This window comes from Acipenser ruthenus, chromosome 19, assembly GCF_902713425.1.
Source record: "Acipenser ruthenus chromosome 19, fAciRut3.2 maternal haplotype, whole genome shotgun sequence".
NCBI classification, from domain to species: domain Eukaryota; kingdom Metazoa; phylum Chordata; class Actinopteri; order Acipenseriformes; family Acipenseridae; genus Acipenser; species Acipenser ruthenus.
In genome coordinates, this window is record NC_081207.1 from 21,323,123 (window position 1) to 21,340,587 (window position 17,465).

General features: G+C 40.6%; 1 long non-coding RNA gene across 1 annotated transcript; it reads left to right on the forward strand.

Moving 5' to 3' along the window:
• Window positions 1–7,833: 7,833 nt before the first annotated feature.
• Window positions 7,834–15,777, forward strand: LOC131698726 (uncharacterized). The gene is made up of 3 exons (XR_009307728.1): window positions 7,834–8,103; window positions 11,950–12,035; window positions 12,466–15,777. It is a non-coding gene; the product is annotated as an uncharacterized LOC131698726 (long non-coding RNA).
• Window positions 15,778–17,465: the final 1,688 nt, after the last annotated feature.

Sequence of the window (17,465 nt, forward strand, 5' to 3'; positions counted from 1 at the left end):
TTCTAGTACTATTGATATAATTCCTGTTCAAATTAAAAATATATAATCAATTAATCTTCTCGAAAAGAGGATATGCTGTAAAAAATGGTTAGTCGTCTATATTGTTTCTCCCAGTATCCCATAAAGATATTAGCGGAATTTGGCGCAAAGGCTGATCCCATCGCTGTCCCTTGGGTTTGTAAGTAATATTTGTCATTGAATACAAAGTAATTAGATACAAGTATATATTCAATTAATTTAAGCAGTAAATCAGTAAGCTGATCTTTATGTGTAATTGAAAAATAAGATGACATTGCATCCACAACTTCCTTAGGGGGAATGTTAACATATACATTTTTTACATCAAATGTAACAAGAGAGGCTTTAGGTGGTACTGTGGGTTTAGAAAGTAAGTTAATCACATCATGTGAGTCAGATAAATAGGATGGTAATCCCTTGACAATATCTTCGATAAAAAAAAAATCTACAAATTGGCTTAAAGGTTTAGAAATAGAATCATTTCCTGACACAATAGGTCTGCCAGGCGGATTCTTTTTATTTTTAATGTATTTTAGACAAAGTATAGAATACAGGAATAATCGGAAATTCTACTTTAAGAAAATCATATTGACTCTGTGTGATTAACCTATTTTCTATAGCCTCGTTCAGAATCGTATCTATCCTGTGTGAATCTAAGTGGGATCACTATTAAGTGATTCATACAAATCTGTGTTATTTAATTGTCTCATGCTTCTGTTACATAGTCTTCACTATTCTGTATTACAATAGAACCCCCCTTATTTGCTGGTTTGATTATAATGGCCTCATTATGACAGTATGGTTCTGGTGAGTGCCATTACATCTCTGAGCCTATGACCAATGAAATTCTACTTCTACTAGTCTCTTACTGTTTCATTTCCTGGGCCATTTCACCTCTGTCTTCTGGGTCATAGCATGGTACTGGCTGAAGGCATGTCAGTCAAAAGGAGAAGCAGCTGATTGGTTATTGACTGGAAAGAGGTGGAGATCATTTCACTCACAAAGTGAAATTACCATGGAGGTGAAAGACCTCCTGACCGTATCATTTTATAAGGAACATGTTTTTCTTTTTTGTGAGACCTAGATAATAATGGATGTAAGCTGTCTTAATTGTTAGAGTAATTGACTGTATGAAAGCCTTTGAAGAAATACCCTAGAAGTAGCAAGAGACTTGAAGTTAAAGAGAATGACTGGCATTTATAGCCATGTAAATTGGTTACAACAACTCTGACCATCTTAGCTTCAGAATAGTTCTTTATTATATTTTCCATAAGGTGCAGGTATTAAGTCATAACATTATGAATACTAATAATTGTTATAAAGATAAAACTGAACACAACTGTAAAAGGTCAGTGAGAACACTGACATGTCTTTATTAAGAATATTACTGTATAACAAACATAAACACACTGACAAACAAGCAGTTTTTACACATGGAAATTGCAAAAAGCTGTGGTTTTACAGAAACAAAACAAGTAAAAACAGTGAGGAGACATGGTCAAGAAAGGGTACCTGGGCAAAGTTTTCACTCCACTTTTTTCTACAAATAAAATTCAACTGGCTACTACTCTTACCTGTTGTTAATTTAGTTATTTCAAAGGTCTGTGAAACAAGCCAATAATGTTTTTTTCTACTTGTCAATTGAGTTTTAGTTTTCTTTTTATCCTTTTATAGAAATGGGCTTGGTAAATAAAACCCATGTTGTACTTTGCAGTATAGAAGGAATTACAGATTTATTTGTTACATTGCTGTGTGTTACAGTGATAAATATCAGCGTTTAAAGTACCATCTTTATTCATAGTTATAACAATGTCATAATTTTCATGATTTTTTTTTTACAGCCATATAAAAATAATTTGTTCACGCATTTATGATAAAATGTATGAAGCATACAAATTCCAATGAGCAATGCAAGTCCTAGGTCTTGGGATGTCATTGATTCACAGCTTGCCACAGAAGAAGACACTTTGTATTCATTTGGACCCCGTGAGGGATCTGGAGCTTTGAGTTCTCAATCCGATGAGCACCCAGAGTGAGTGCATGAAGGGTTGAGAGAGAGAGCATGCACAGAGAGCTTGCATCTATCTACGCCTGCACTGGAAGGGAGAGGAGGGAGCAACTGCACCTGAGGAAACTGCATCTGTCTATCCTCTCTGTGCTTCAGGAGGAGGGAGTCTTCAGGCTCCATGAATCGGGACCCCCTTATGGTCTGGCCCCGCTGAAGGGCTCACCCCACACGCTTGATGTTGGTACTGCGGTGATGCCGGAAACACGAGGACAGGCAGTGCTTCTCAGAGGTCATTGCCACCGGGGGGGCTGGAGCTGAGAGACCAGGGGCCTGGATCCTGGAACAGATACAAGAGCGATACTCAGAGGCACAGTCAGGCAATGACAGATATAAAAAGCAAGCACACATATTTGTAGTTGCCCCCTTTTTTAAGTAGCAAGAGATTCATTTACATAAATCCTGGATTAAAAGATGAAGACAAAGAAATTGGTGTAATGGGATGATCAGATTTAATCCATATTTACAAACACAAAATGGACTGAGTAGAATGGCCTTGATAAAGAGCCGTTCTTAATAGAGAGAAAGATCTCTGACAGGTAGTCTGGTGTGCTGGTCGCCAGGAAGAAGTTTATTGTGTGTATGTGTATGCATGCATAGACAAAAAACAGTATGCATGTGCATCAGTATGCATAGTAAAAGGATAGATATACCTGCTGTCTAGTTATCTGAATTTGAGAGATGCAGCAGGATTGCATAACTGCACAAATACCAAGCACAATGTCTATCTATTTTTAAGATGTATTATTGCTGTACTAGAGTCTGTTGTGCATCCAGATATGTACATCAGGAGGGTGTGTGTGTGTGTAAGCTTACTGAGCCGCGCTTGCTTTGGCCGCCTCCTTGATCCGGACCTGCCTCATCATGCGGATGAGCCGGCAGATCTGGCGCAGTGTCAGTCGGGGTGTGTGGTAGACGAGGCGTGGACGGGGCCCTCCCGTCGGCCCGTGGTACGAGAGCAAGGAGAGGTAGCCTCCTGTGCGGCCCATTCCGAAGAGCTGGAGAGGTCCACTGTTCCCATAGCAAGAGGCACACTGCCGGGGAGAGGGAGAGGAGGATAGAGGAGCGACTTACTAAGTGGTGAAGATGCATGACTACTGTTATACAGTTAGCATTGGGTATATTGCACTGCATCATCTATTTACCATTACAGCTCAACGCCAGTATTTGGTATACATTTCTGGAAAAAAAAAAATAAGCTAGTGGAAACTAAAGCTAGGTGTTCTATGCTAAGAAAAAAAAGCCTAGTACCTGTATATCAGACCATTGTTAAAAATGTACTGCACTTGAAATATTAGCTGTATTGTGTCCCACACAAGACTGATAAGGCACAATATCATATATAACTGTACCTTTAAATATGTAGGATTTGAGGAGGTATGCTTAACGTCTCCAGAATTTATACCAATTCTAAAGGTACAGAAAGTTAACCTTGTTATAGAGTCACAATATTGTTTGCTGGGTATTGGATCACATGAAATAGCATTATTCAATTGCATACCAACTACTGCAGCGCATATACCATATTCATATGATAACAGAGAGCAAATAAATACAGGATTTTAAAAGGGAACAAAGTTTATTCTAGTGGCAGAATAAAGCAAGGTATACAGAAGAAGGAAGAGGGAGAAATAGTTGCTGTAGAATACAGGAGCTGTACAGTGCGGTTTGCACTAATGTAATATATTTAAAATACAGTTAAATAAACATGCAGTGATCGCAAAATGTAGTTAATGGTTTTTTTTGTGATCTTAAATTGCCATATCAAAGCAGTTGTTATTTAGTTATACTGCAGTGCCACTATTTTTCACACCTCATTTTTATATGGAAGGAGAATAAACAAGATCTGAAGAAAGGAAATAAAACAGGCTTCATCAGCAAGGTAAGCTTAACATGCCTCTGACCAGATACTCACTGGAATGAAGGTTGCCATTCTCTATTCCAGTTAATCCACAATATCTTGCTGATGAATCCTGAAGTTGTCCTGAGTCATGTCATTGAGTTTTAATGGGTAAAGTAGAAATGTTTTTTTTTTTCTATCCTCACTTTCAGTCTCCCTCGCCTTTATACCCCAGCCCATTCCCACTGGCCTGATTGAGCAGCCAATGAGAGCAAGGATAGCTCATCCCATATCTGATACCTGCCAGATTTCAAGGTGAGCTCATCGCTCTCCAGTTACCGCAACACTGGACATCAGCAACAGAGTGTGATCAGGTTTCCTGATCCGGAGAGTTGTGCTGAATACACAGCATCCATTATTCAGCACCGTTTTTGTCAGGGAGGTAAATTTAGATGCAATGGGTGGGAGAGATGTTCAGTGTGCTGGCGGATGAGAGAAAATAAATACATTGGTGATCACTGTTGGCAATTGCAAACAGGCTGACGTTTAGAGAGTGGGAGGGTTAATATTAGAAGGGATTTAAAGGGCTTGACCTGACGTGGAAGTGCAGGTAGTCAGCCTTGACTTCTAGTGTGACAATGCTAACTGCAGGTCAGTTATCCAAGGGGTTTTTCCATTGCCAGGACTCTGTGATCCTCCTGCAGATGACCTTGCACCCCAGGGCACTGAGACTGGACTGCTTTTTCACCCCCAAAAAGTTCTGGCTAGATTCACAGACTGATTAGCCCAAATCAGGGACTACCTTGCTTGGTAGTCCAAGATTAGTGATAAATAGCATCTGTGAAACTAGCCATTTATGACATACTACCAGTACATTATCCTCAGGAATCACAAGTAGAACCATTAACAGACCAGAGCATTGATGAACAAACCAAGGAAGTGTCAGACAGCGATTCTTTGAAGCAAGTTTGTGCCAGATGTCATGTTTCTTTCACAATAGCACATTTGGAGACCCATTTAGTGAATGGATGTGTATGGCGTGGAAAATTTACAAAATGATTGTGTTAGCTCCAACCACTTCAAGCTCTGGTGTTGCTAAAATAACAACAGTCAGATTATCTTTGAATCAATTACATATCGCCAAAGTTTACCATTTCACTGGAGCAAAGAAATAGAATTCCTTTGTTTGTTCACCTCAAAATAGCCATAGTCTGTTTAAGGTTGACCTTATCATCTCTTAATTACATGTGTTTATTGATGAAGCCATTGTGAAGGTCTTGAGTGTATTCATTGTCATTGTCAATGACTGCTGTACTGTAACCATGTCAGACTGAAATCTACTTCAGTCAGAAGAAAAACATGTGACTGACGAAGGGATTTTCCTCTATTGTGCCTAATCTTCCGTTGGAACAGTATTACTGCGTATTATGTGCTGTATTGTTGCCATGGAAACAAACCCACATAATTAAATGGCTATGTTTTAAATAAAAACAAACATTTATTTTCTGTAAAGATATTTAGTTTTTTGTGGGTTTCATTTTTAGTTTAAATGGTGATATGCGTTATATATCAACAGTGCAATGGGGACTCTATTACTTAGTTTCTTACTTAATTCAAATTATTTTAACTGGCATATAAAGTAGCTCTTTATTAGCGTCTATCCACATGCTTAAAGGATGTACACAATATTAAATGAATACCCAAAGGTCAATTCTGCCCTGCAGAGTCCAACACATTCATGTTTGTTTCATGCAACAGTCTTTTCTTCCAAAAGCCTGATTTCACAGTGTCAGGGTGCAGCAGTCAGTAAGGGTCTCCTTCCTTATCTGTTTTCATTTTTTTGGTTTCCTATCCAAATTAAATGAAGGGACCCTTTTTGACTACTGCAACATGACGGTAAATTCTAATACTTTGAAATTAATCAGTCATTAATTAGCTAGAAATTAAGTTGAAAACAATGTGAATGAAAAAAATGTTCTTGAATATACCAATCTCCAGACATAATCAAATTTCACAGTTATTTCTTACCTTTAGGAACACCCCTTTTGTGGATTAAAGAGCATTGCCACTAGTGGAGTGGAATGAATCTCTTGCATTTCACAAACAACAGCCCTCCAAAAAAAAATTAACAAACAATCAAAAAAGAATATGGTTACCTGACAGCAACCAATAAAGCAACCAGCCTCTATTTAATTAACGGTAGAGACATATAATATAATCTAGAACGCGTAGTGACTGTCATAAAATCTGTCGCGACAGATGATCTTACATCATGTGGTAAGAACAGCCGCTGTTGTTTCTAGACGGTGTAGCTGAGATTAACACAGTGTACAAATTAAATGGAAATGGAAATTGAACAAAACATAGATAGAGGACTTCTTGTTTCCAAACATGTATGTTTTTTTGTTTTTGTTTTCCAAACTGTGTATTTATTGTCATTGAACTGGTTAACAAAATAAAATCTTTTTGTATTCCTAGATAATGGATAACATTCTGGGGAAAGGCTTGAAATCTTTTTAAAAAGAAGATTGCATTTTCTTTAGTAAGTTTAGTGAGGGGTTTGAGGGAGGAGCAATAAAAGTCCCACCACAGTCATTCTGTTTCAAGGCTATTGTCCTAAAACTTTTGGAAGGGCAATGTATATATAACTACATAACTCCCCTTATATAAGTTGACCACAGTAAATTCTACTGTTGCTTTATTATATTACTATTCCCATGCTTTATTATATGCCTTACCATACTTTTCTGGGCTTTACAATGATAACCTATGCTTAACCATGCTTTCACTATCCTTTACTACACTTTGCTATGCTGTTACTGTGGTAAACTTTTTTTTGTGATCACATTTTTATTTTAGTTGGTTTCACTTTGTTCTAATGTGAATAGCACTGCTAACTCCTGTCCGCCTTGTGGCACTTGAGACTATAATTTGTATATTCTCTGACGGCACTTGAAACTAAAATATTACCATTTTATATCTCCTTTAGTCCGGGCTGGTGTGGATTCTGGTGGCCTCCTAGTGGTGAATTCTTGTACTGCACCTGTGTAAAATCTTTGCTTAATTTGCAATATTATTTGGCCTCTTAATCTGTTTTAAATTCTAATGTGTGTTTTTTTTTTTATAATAAATTATTTAAATATTTTAAAACTTTGCTCATGTCTCTACTTACCTTCATTTAATTGAAAGGGAACCTGACCGTACACATTATTAAAGTGTTTTAACAAAAACTATTTCTTTGTTTGTGATTTAGTGTGCTTTTTCAACAAACGCCACATCGTTATCAAATAAGAAATTATGGGTAATTTGCATTGTTTAAGGGGAATGCCAGAATTAACCAAGAGGAATGGAGTGACAATGTATGTGGGGGGAGAACGCTAACAGAGGAGATTGCTCAAATGGTAAAATTATTCTACAAGAGCGAAGATGTTAGTCGACTCATGGCTGGAAAGAAAGATTTTGTTTCTGTTTACAATAGAGTCGGGAAGGAGGGAGCACCAACAAAAACAGCTTGTTCTCTGCAATCTTTCAAGGGCCTATCGTTTCTTCAAATTACAGGTGTTGAGGAACCATTAAAAGAATGGCAACAAAAGCCAGTTTGCTATCCATACCATGACCAGATCCAGACTCCACATGTACATGCAAAAGAACACCAATTGTACAGGTTTGCAAAAGACAACATTCCTGCTCGTGAAGTAGAATACTTCACGATAGCGCAATGGCAAGCTGAGCAGTATTTTCTGGAGCAACAATTCCTCAAGGTAAGAACTGTGCCTGGCACACAGCATCTCCACTTCTTTCAACCATTTTCCAAAGCAAAAGTCCATTACGAGAGTTCTCCCAGTCAACAAAACAAAGAGAAGAATCAATCACTGTCGAAGAGGATGTCCTACCATTTGACCACGTGAAAAGATATGTTACTGTTCAGTATGACAGTCGCTGGTGGTGTCTGCTGATCAGAAGAAACGGGAGGCTGAAATTAACTTCCTGCCCCCGAATGAACCAGCACGATCATTCTGTTTCCCACACCATCCAGATCAATTTATTGTAGACATGGGGGATGTTCTGACATCAGTGGAGTCAACAACTGCAACAGGAAGGACATACACCCTGAGACACAAGGAGATGCCAAAGCATCAAAAGCCTTGACAGAGGAAGGAAAAGAGCAACTTAAGCATAGGTGAGTAGTCAATTGTGTTGCATGCAGAAATATAAGGACAGAGACCGGAGACTTTTTTCCAGGCTCAGTGATAATTACAGCTCTTGGAGAAGCATCACTTAAAATACCAAACATGCGCTGACAGAAGTACCACTGGTGGGGACAAAATTAAACGATTCAGTATTGATTTATATTTAATTCACCTGTATTTGTTTGTTTTAGCCAATTGTGTAAATAGAACACCTTGGTTAATTCATTAATATATTAATAGCAGTTACAGCTGCACCAGTGCACTGCAGGAGAGGAGAGTATACTCGATTGCAGATAAATATTTGTGTTTAATTGTATTAGGTGTGTAATCGTTTCACTTAGAAGATTCACCTGACACTGCATTCAACTCTGTGCTGTGCCTCAACCAATAGGCGCATCTGCCATTTCTGATCCGGATCAAATGCATCAGTAGGGTTTGATCCTGCTCAGAAATGGCAGTGTAAACGCGCGGCGATCGGATCAAAACATGTTAATATTACTTTCACTCAGGGGCGACTAAAATACCAGTCCGAATCCAGTTTCCCAGGACTATTTTAAACATGATTTTAAACGGTAACCACTTTATGGGGCACTACACCTTTAAATAAAAACACATTTCAAGTTTCGTATAAAAAGGCATTTGATTTTTATTGAAATAAAATATATGATAGTACATTCTGAGGTAATGTGTCCATACGGGGAACAATGAAGTAAAGCTGGTAAAATATTTAGCAGAATGATAAATCGGTGTCAGTTACTCCACGTCTTTTTCATTAATATGATCTACTACTAGTATTATTGTTTAAAAATAGTGAAAATAATAATTTTAGAACATACGCTGGGATAAGCTGCACGTAACTTCATACTGGAATATAAGAATGATAGAAATTCCCCTCATTTAAGAGAGTTCTCTCTTTTTAATTAGTTGTTCTTCCCTTTAAAAAAAGTGAACGCCGAAAACATTCAAAACGCTTGGAACCAGGTAGCAACCATCTCCAGGAAGTGAGTGTCAGTGACGAAGGCACTGAAGAGCCGTGTACTGCAGTCCACCTGAGAGGTGAAGCAACAGTACCCCCATGTGTCCAGAAGAGGGCTCTGTCTAATTTTCCACAAGTAATACTGGCAGATTGCTGTAGAATGCTTGCACAGGTCAGTACTGCCTGTTGGTGACAGGTTGCCACGGAGGCAGGCGTAGCACATTCCTAGAGAAGAATTGGAGCATGTTGCTTAAAACTAAGGCAAACAACAAATACCAATAGAAGACAAGTCGTGCAATGTGCTGTGTGTGCCAGTCATTGAGTCACTCCAATTGTTTACTGTATTACACATTCGCTTTGTGTAATCTTTTCTGAAACTTGGATGGCAGTTTCAGATCTATAATCCAGATATCATGGCACGATAAGGACAATACAGTCTCACAAACTTCCTGTAATGGCATTCCTTGCATGGCATTTTGTGTTAGAACGTAGAGTGTTGACCAAGGTTTTTAAATTCATGCCTGTTATTAGCACTAGAAATTTTAGCACTGGTTCCCGTTTCGTCTGTGTAAGTGGTTTTTTTCTTCTTTTCTCAAAACATGTTGGAAGGAAATTAACATTTTATACACATACTGTATTTATTATACATACAGACATAGAAACATACATACATTTATACCCATTTATATTTTAAGGAAATAACTATCCCAATAACAATAGTATGTTTATAATAATTGATATAATAATATACACAATTACTAGAAAATCCACAAAAACATAATCATTACAACAAACTAATGTTAAAAATACCCTACATTTTTACAGTAAATTGACGTTCAATTCAAGCTGTTGTAAAATATTGGCTTGGTGGCTAGTCATATTTTTGAAAATCTCTCCATGTGTAATGCATACAGCATCAGTCATTGCTATTTTGTGGAACTTGAATCATGTCTCCATATTCTTCAGATAAATACTGTTGATTGTCCATGCACTCCTCGTCCTCCTCACTGCCCAGTGACAGTGGAGACAGCAGCCTGTGGCCTGTCCCACATGCCATTCTCTTAAATTTGGACAGTTTTAACTGATATGATAATGATATAATACTTAACATGCTTCACTTTGGGGGTCTTACATCCTAAAGGGATAGTTTGACAGTTCATAAATGATCTGCTCATTTTTAATGAAAGCAGGGACATTTGACATGGTGACCTTCACCACAGGAGCAGTAAGGGATGCAACAGCAACAGTTTAATTGTAATACCTTCTCTACAACTTTGTTTACTAGTTGCTCAGTGTTAACAACCCCACGCAAGCTCTGTTCAGTCTGGAAGCATATTTCACATTTCTATAGCACACTACTTGCCCAACAGCTAAAACCTAGTCCTCCACAGTGCAATCTTCTCTTGACGGGACTCTTCATGTCTTCTTGTTAAAGAAGAGCCGACATTAGGTGGAGGCCATCCTCCCAAACTAGTCATAGAGGTCCAAACTTCTGACAGAAATCAGTAAAAACCACTAGTAAACTTTCAAGACTACAAGAAAAAAGAAAAGTAAACATCAATCTGGAAATTACACAACAAGACAATGATTTGATGGGTGAAATCAATGAGCATAAAGAATGGCAATTTCGATTTCAATCTAGAAAGTCCTGGTGGGGTACAGAGAGACAAAAGTTTGGGGCAGAGTGAGATGGTGTCCTGTGGCAGAGTGGTTGCAGTGTGCAGGTGTGGTGACGTCACGGGCCAGGAAGCATTACGGACACACAGGCAAATACGGGGCTTAAATTGCCATAGCAGTGTATTTATTAAAGAAGAATCAAAGTAAGCAAAACAAAACAGATTCTTAAACACAAAATGAAAAGGCACGTGGGCCAAACAAAGCCAAGATATAAATAAACTGTACTAAAGAATGCCTTCAGCAATACTGACACTGGTAGCAATCATCTCCTGGCTTTCATTCTCTCTCCTCCAACCCTCCGTCCACACTCTGAAGGTTAGATCTTATATAGCAGGTAGTCAGGAGCTAATGAGACAATTGGCGATCATTTATCTCCTGACTCCCTGCACACATTGGAAAAGTACTGAAAGTAAAGAATGAGGATAATGATTATGAAATCAGCTTTGTGTGTGCTTGCCAGAAATTCCAGATATCCCATCAGTAAATGAAGAAAGCGTTAGGGCCAAATTGCCAAGTCCAGTGTTCTCTGGCCACACAAGACGCCAGATGGGAAACTTCTCTTTTGAAGTTGATTTAGGAAACATTGAAATGTGAAGGGGCCATACATGTATTACAGCCATTGTTCTTTTGCCAGAGAAAATCCCAGTTAGTGAATTGATATTTTGAGAGAGGTTTATGACCTTGACATTTGTTAAAAGACACTGAGATTTACTGGAGTGGTAGAGTTCTAGGTCAGACAGAAAGCCAATTGGCTAATTGTCACTTTGAATTTGTAATTGAGTTACAGTTATATCTAAGGCAGTGGTTCTCAATCCTGGTCCTGGGGGACCACTGCCCTGCTGGTTTTTGTTCCAACCAAGCGCTCAGTTACATAATTGAACCCTAAATTGAACTAATAATTTGCCTAATCTGAGCTTTATAATTATTTTAAACAGATGGAGATTTCAATTTAGGTATAAAATGGTATAAGGAACTTAAATTCTCCAACTTTTTTATAAGCTACACTATTTAAAAGGTCAAATTAAGCGAATTATTAGTTCAGTTAAGGGTTCAATTAAGTAACTGAGAGCTTGGTACAAGGTTGGCCCCCAGCTGGGGTAGAGGTGCTGCCCCTGCCCCTGCCATACCAGCAACGGGACAAATATTTAACCATTGCACCCTCTGTCCCTCCAACTTGTTTTAGATGCAACCAACCGGGACATCTGACCAGGTCATGCCCCGCTGCCATGGAGTGTGACGTGGCCGCGTATAATTGGGCACCTGAGATAGGTAAGCGTGGAGAAAATGGTTGGGAGGGGCCTTGTATGATTGATGTGGTTCTAGGAAATGTGAAAACCCACACATTAGTGGACACAGGGTGCGAGCAAACCTTGATTAGAACAGCTCTCTTGGGCGGTGTGTCGTGGCGGCCACAAGGTAAGATGGCCATCTCCTGTATCCATGGAGACACAGCGACATACCCCACACTAAAAGTATATTTATCGGTAGGACCGATAAAACGTCACCTGGTAGTAGGGGTGGCGGAAAGGTTGCCACACCCAGTTATTCTGGACCGAGACTGGCCAAAATTCAAATAATTAATGCAAATAATGGCAGTCTCACCCGCACACGTAAACGTGGCAGAAGAAAAGAAAAGGGAACTAATTGGTGATGTGTTGCCTTTTCAAGCTGAAATGTTTTCTCCTATTTTCCATCCTAGAAAAACAAATATAGAGACAAGGACCGCAAAATGGGAGGGAGCATCACTGAGACAAAGATGGGGTCTGGTGGGAGAGCGCTCGGATGGTAACAAATGCCAGTCAAAGGGAGTTGGAACGCAATGTGACCGAGAGGGCGAGGTTACTTGGCCATTCAGGGCAGATGCTACTCCAACCCCTCTCAATATACCGGACATGTGGTACTCAAGCATGGACATAGTGTGGGGCCAACATAATGACCCATCACTAGAGCACGTTCGGGAGCAGGTCCTTTCTATTGAAGGTAAGGATGTTGATGGTGCTGGGGCTCTAGTATTTCCACACTTCAGTATCAAGGGGCAATTACTATATAGGGTAAATCTAGCCATGGACACAGGACAGCCTGTAACACAATTATTGGTTCCCCCGTCTTGTCGGACCGAGGTCACGAGGCTGGTGCATGACATCCCTTTTGCGGGGATATCATGCACCAGCTTCGGATATTGGCTCGATTCTATTGGGTAGGTCTTCATACTGATGTGTCAAAATATGTAGCCACATGCCCAGACTGCCAGCGAGTAGCGCTGGGTCAAGTGCGTCCCGCCCCTTTTGTCCACTGCCGATTATTCCCACTCTCTTTGAACACATTGCAATGGACATAGTGGGCCCTTTGCTACCTTCTGACTCTGGGTATATGCATATATTAGTAGTGGTAGATTATGCAACGTGATATCCGGAGGCAGATCCATTGAGTTCCACTAGTGCCGCTGCAATAGCCACAGAGTTAGTGCAGATTATGGCTAGAGTAGGGATCCCCAAGGAGATTTTGACTGATCATCGAACCAACTTTTTGTCTAACACGTTACAGCAGGTATATAAAATATAAAAAATACATCTGTTTATCATCCACAGACGGACGGTTTGGTGGATCGATTTAATCAGACCTTGAAGCAGATGCTGAGACGTTTTGTAACACAAGAGCAAAAACATTGCTTCTTCCCTAACTCCTTTTTGCAGTGAGAGAGGTGCTGCTGAGCTCAACAGGGTTCTCCCCCTTCGAGCTCTTGTATGGCCGACAGTCTCGCGGCATCCTCGATGTGTTGAGAGAGGGGTGGGAAGAGCACAAAGGCTTGTCCAAAAACGTAGTGAAGCATGTGCTCCTACTAAGAGATCGCCTAGATTTGGTCGGTCGTTTGGCCCTGGAAAACCTCAAATCAGCTCGGCACCGGCAACAGTAGCATTATAACAAAAATGCACTAATTCAAACCTTTCGACCAAGAGACAAGGTAATGCTATTGCTTCCCTCCTCAGAATCGAAATTATGTGCTAAATGGCAGGGGCCATATGAAGTGATTCGGGCTATAGGAAAGCTGAATTATGAAATTAGACAGCCTGATCACCATAATGAACGTGAAATTTATCATGTCAATTTATTAAAGCCCTGGCAGGCAAGGGAGGTCTTATGTATAGCCCCAGGCAATGTAGAGGATGATTTAGGCCCTTGTCCAGAGACTCCTAGCACTAAAATAATTTCAGTGGGGGAACAATTGGTTCCAGATCAGCAACGGGAATTGCGTAAGCTTATTGAGGAGTAACTTGGTTGAATATAACATTGTCTCTCCCTCAGGCGTCACAGTATGAGAGGGACCATATCGGATTCCAGAAAGTCGACGAGGTGGCGTTTGCAAAGGTATGGGACATGCTTGAACTTGGGGTGATAGAGCCTTCCAGGGGCAAGTGGTGCAGTCAATTGTCACAGTGGCCAAGATAGACGGCACCAATCGCTTCTGTGTGGACTTCCAGGAGGTAAAAGCTATTGCCAAGTTCGATGCGTACCCTATGCCTTGGGTCAACGAACTGCTAGATAGACTGGGAAAGGCAAAGTTTATCTTGACTCTGGACCTGACAAAGGGATACAGGCAGATCCCTTTAACCCGTAGTTCTAGAGAGAAAACCGCATTTTCAACGCCAGAAGGGCTGTTTCACTTCACAACCATGGCGTTTTGGCTACATGGTGCGCCAGCTGCCTTTCAGAGACTGATGGACAAGGTTTTACACCCACATCATAAATATGCAGCAGGGTATATTGATGACGTGGTCATTTACAGCTCCACCTGGCGAGAGAATTTGGCTAGGGTTACAGTCGTCCTTCAGTCTCTAAGGGTAGCCCAGCTAACAGCTAACTTGAGAAAATGTGTGTTTGCCAAGACAGAAACTCAATATTTGGGATTTTCTAGGCTTTGGAAAATCCAGGCTTTGGTCAACGAGGCAATCCCCAAAACCAAGACCCAGATGAGGTCACTACTGGGATTAGCCAGTTATTACCTCCACTTTATCCCCAAGTATGCCACAGTTGTTAACCCTTTAGTCGACCTCACTAAAAAGAGTGATCCAAATTTAATTAAGTGGTCAGCTGAGTGTCGGTGCGTTTGATTCTATTAAGCGTAAACTGTGCCAGACCCCCACTCTTATCACACCTGATTTCACCAAGAGATTCATCCTCCACACCGATGTGTCGGATGTGGGCAAGGGTGCAGTCTTGTCCCAAAAGATAGACAGAGTAGAACACCCAATACTGTATCTCAGTAAAAAGATGCTACCTCGGGATCGCAACTACTCCGTAGTCGAAAAGGAGTGTTTGGTCATTAAATGGGCTACTCACTCCTTTCGATATTACCTGCTGGGACATTAATTTGATCTTATCACAAACCACACCCCACTCAAGTGGTTAAGCACAATGAAGGACAGCAATGCCCAGATAACTTAGTGGTATCTGGCGTTGCAACCCTTCATGTACCACATGGTACACCATGCGGAGAAAGACCATAAAAATGCAGATTATTTTTCCAGGGAGGGGGGAGTAATGGGAAAGGTAGATTCAGCCGAGTGTTCCTTCGGCTCCACTCTGAGCGGTGGGATATGTGACAGAAATACAATGATTCTTGGTTGTATATCTCCCTCCCGACCTGTCAGGGTGCTAAGCAGTGAGAACAGATTTCCTTGGATGGGCTGCTCTGACAGTTCTTTCCCAGGGTTCAAGGGAAGTAGGCCAGCCTGGAAGGGGGCGAGACTTTGGTGCAATAACGCATTGACCCGGAAGGGAAACGACGTGGCAGCCGCAGCTTGGAGAGGCAGTTGCACTCGTTTACCAAGGGGTCATGTGTGACAGCATAAAAGGGGATGGAGAATCGCAATATTCCTTTGCATTGGTTACGTTTAAATAGAACCGAGAAGGACTGAGAGAGACCCTGTGAGAAAGAGTATTGTGAGTGTTGTGCTTTGTTTGTTTGTAATTGTCTTGTTTGTTATATTACTAGACGGCTAAACACGTTTCCAGAGCTGGTGCGGATAATGTGTTTATTAGTTGGGACTGTAATCCCGTTATTGTTTACCCCGTGCAGTACACATTGTTGAGTATTGCCGGGGTTTATTGTTTTGGTCACCAGACCTGGATAAAAAAGAAATAAAGTCCTTTCCAAACAGGATTACAAATCTCTGTGTGTTTCATTACCACACTGCATCACCCCTGCTCCTGCATCCACTCAGCCACTTAGCCACAGCCTCTCACACACATCGTCTCATTCTTCCCCATGTACTGTCTCACTGTACACCACTAGTGGGGCACAGTGAGACAAGTTGTGGTCACGCATTTGGGTGGCCAAAGCTACCTTGTTTTCAAACCTAATGTCCCTTTTACATATAAATAACTTCAGAGCCTACAGCCTGACACTGAAAGATGTTTTTAATCTTTCAGCATTACAGGTCTGTGCCCGTTTAAAACTTTTGTGTCTCACTGTGCCCCACTTTCCCCTTTTGCTAAAAAAGTCCCTTTTTTATTTTCCCCTGCTTGGGTTGTGTATCCCAGGTGATGGGGACGGGAGCATACACTAGATAGGGTGATAAACTTGTGAAATTTGCTGATGACACAAGACAGCATGGATCACTGTGTCATGCTGTACCCTTGCAATCCAAAGTGATTAAGACTGCAGATAGAACTGGGCTGAAATATGGTAAATCCAGTTCATTGTTAATAAATGTAAAGAGTTACATATTGGTGAAATGAGGGGTACTAAACACGAACAGCCCCCCCCCCCCGCAAGAAGGACCTTGGCACTGTAGATAACTCATTGCTCTGTCAGCAAACAGGTATTGTGGGAAGGCAATTAAAAAAGGCCAACAAAATGTTTGGCTACTGTATATGTTAAAGGTAAACATATGATGAGGTTAATGCAAAGACACTTACAACACTGTGTTCAATTTATTTAAAAAAAGGACATGGTGCCGTGGAATGGGTTACATAGCAGTGTTGTTGTTGCTGAATCACTGGGATCTTGTTCTTAGTTTGTCATCTATATTGTCCAGTTATGATCAATCTTTCAAGGACCTTCTTTAGGACAAGATATTGTGTGTAATTGAATCTGTTGTTAAATAGAGTCTGCATGACTGTCTGTCTGTCTGAATGGCATGCTAACATTTTTAGATATATCTAGAGAACAGCTTATCCAGTTGTGATGAAACTTCCACAAGGTATTAAGTGAATCGGAACCTGGCTGTATGTAGAGCAATGACAAACAAGAAGGGGCCATTGAAGCCATCATTCTTGAACTTTACTTCCAGTCTCTTCCAGGCTACTCTTGTAAGATTGTATCAGCAGCAAACTTGATTTTTGACCCAATCCAGACAATCTAGTCTCTTTTCTCAGAATTTTCTATAGCTTTCTCCTTTTTCCATTCTGTACTGTGGAGACTAAAACAGAACACAATATTCTCACCAGGGGCATTATAATGTACAACCTCATCAACGCAGTCCTTGATTTACTCTAGGTTTTATTTACATATAATCAACTATTCTGTAAACCTTCCCCTAACCAGGGCCTCCCAACCCTGGTCCTGGGGACCCCTTGGTCTGCTGGTTTCCATTCCAACTGAGCTCTCAATTACTAGCAGCAGTGTGGAGTAGTGGTTAGGGCTCTGGACTCTTGACCGGAGGGTCGTGGGTTCAATCCCAGGTCGGGGACATTGCT